This window comes from Microtus ochrogaster, chromosome 6, assembly GCF_000317375.1.
Source record: "Microtus ochrogaster isolate Prairie Vole_2 chromosome 6, MicOch1.0, whole genome shotgun sequence".
Lineage (NCBI taxonomy): Eukaryota > Metazoa > Chordata > Mammalia > Rodentia > Cricetidae > Microtus > Microtus ochrogaster.
In genome coordinates this window covers 22501290-22503574 of record NC_022013.1, presented here as the reverse complement: position 1 = coordinate 22503574, position 2285 = coordinate 22501290, and the positions used below count along the sequence as shown (strand labels likewise).

The 2285-nt window shown below is 40.9% G+C and overlaps 1 protein-coding gene across 2 annotated transcripts in view; it reads right to left on the bottom strand.

Moving 5' to 3' along the window:
* Elk4 (ELK4, ETS transcription factor) overlaps positions 1 to 2285 on the bottom strand; it is a 20083-nt gene that overhangs the window by 11237 nt on the left and 6561 nt on the right. The window lies entirely within an intron of this gene.

Genomic DNA, 2285 nt, shown 5'->3' with positions numbered 1-2285 from the left:
AAAAAAAAAAAAAAAAAAAAAAGAATCTTTTTAAAAATATTTTATTTTGAGTTATGTGCATTATGCGTGTGTATGTGTGTGTCTGTGTGTGCATTTGTGGACATGACAGTGTCCCAAAGGGGCCAAAAGGGGTTGTCAGAGCCCCTAGAGCTGGATGGAGTGCTTGACATGAGTGCTGGGAACCAAACAAGTTCCCAAAAGCAGTACACACTCTTAACAGCTGAGCCATCTCTCCAGCCCTCAGCTTCACAGGTCTTAAGCATGGCTGGGTATGGCTCAGCAGCATACCCAGTGCATGCAGGAGGCCTTGGGTTCCATCTCCAGCATGACAGGAAAAAAAAAGTTACCTCCAAACAAGCAGCTTCCAAGGAAAATAAAACTGGTTGCATAAATGATAGGAGCGAGCTAAAGACTGGAAGTCAATAGAGGGTCAGTTCTTAACTTTTACCTTCAGAGTCTCAGAAGACCACCATTTCAGTGTCTAGCTAAAAGCCCACTGCGCTTATCTGACAAGATGTGTGTCTAGGAGGCTGAGGTGGAGGGAACAATTTGTTCCTAGTCCAACTGGTATTTCTCCTCTAAACAGTAAGCACCATGGCAGGGTAGTTTACATATAAATTGGCAATGCTGAGAAGTCAACAAAATGTTCCCCAATTCAATCTGCAAGGTCTGTTACCGTTCACAGCCTACAGAGTTTCTTCTATTTAATTAGTGATCAGGACAGGAACAGAAGAAAAAGCCTTCAATGTTGGGGTCTTCAGTTGCACCGTTCTCAATTCCAGCTAGCCTGCACTGGAGCTGGTTAACCCTGTGCTGTGGGACTGTCCAGCACACTGCAGCTGGCTCCACAGCTCCCTGGCTTCTGCCCACGAGACCATCTCTGCAATCAAATCATCCCAGCTGACAACCATTCTCCCAGACAGCACGCAGAAAGGTGGTGCTCTCACAAGGACATTTTCCAGACAGAACTTCAAGGGAAGAATTCCTTACACAGCAACTCTGACCAGATCAACATACGATTATTCACAGGAGACAAAGTGACTGAACGTCTTCATAATAAAATCAGAAAAAACCCTCGTTCTCTAGGAATGAAATCCCAGCAGGTCAGAAGAGGGTTTGAAGACAGGCAAGTTCTACTGAAACACTACACAGACAGGCAAATTGAACTACATCAAAACTGCAAACTGTGCTGTGCCAGCAAACAATCCCCCCTGTATGTTCTAACCCCAAAACACTCTCACAAATCATGTGTCATAAAAGGAATTTGCACCCGAAGCAGGTAAACAACTCTTATAGCATAAAAAGAAAAGCCAGGTACTGGAGTCTCTCCACAGAAAAGCTGGAAATAGCCAATAACCTCTCGGAAAGATCTCCCCATCATTAAGAATAGGGACTAGAACTCAAAAACAAGCAAAACCCACCGTATGCCTCCTGTAACCAGAAAGAGCAACAATAAGCTGACGAAGATAGAAACTGAAACTCACACGCTGCTGGTAGAAATATTAAATGCAATTCCTCTATAGCTAAGTTTACCACATGACCAGGTACACGTCTAGATGGAAATAAATGTCCACAGAAGAGCTACATGGTAGCACATGCCTTTAAGTCCAACTCTAGGAGGCAGAAGCAGGCAGAGTTCTGTGAGCTCAATGCCAGCCTGGTTAACATAGCAAGTTCTAAGCCAGCCAGAAATGCATTGCAAAACTGTCTCAAAACAAAAAACAAAACCAGAAATGTTCATAGCAGATTTTAATCATAAATCATAAGCATAGAATCAATTCAAATGTTTATCCAACTTATGATTGGAATAGTAAAATACAATATAGTACATAGGTTGCAGTATTATTCAGCCATTAAAAGAAACCAATAGTACAAGATTAACTCAAAAAAATCCGTAGTCCTCTTTTACACAGATGATAAATGGGATGAGAAAGAAATCAGAGAAACATCACCCTTCACAATAGCCACAAATAACATAAAATATCTTGGAGTAACTCTAACCAAACAAGTGGAAGACCTGTATGACAAGAACTTAAAATCTTTGCAGAAAGAAATTGAAGAAGACACCAGAAAATGGAAAGATTTCCCATGCTCTTGCATAGGTAAAATTAACATAGTAAAAACGGCAATCTTACCAAAAGTAATCTACAAATTCAATGCAATACTCATCAAAATCCCAGCAAAATTCTTCACAGACCTCGAAAGAACAATACTCAACTTCATATGAAAAAGAAAAAAAAACCAGGATAGCCAAAACAATCCTGTATAATAAAGGAACTTCTGGA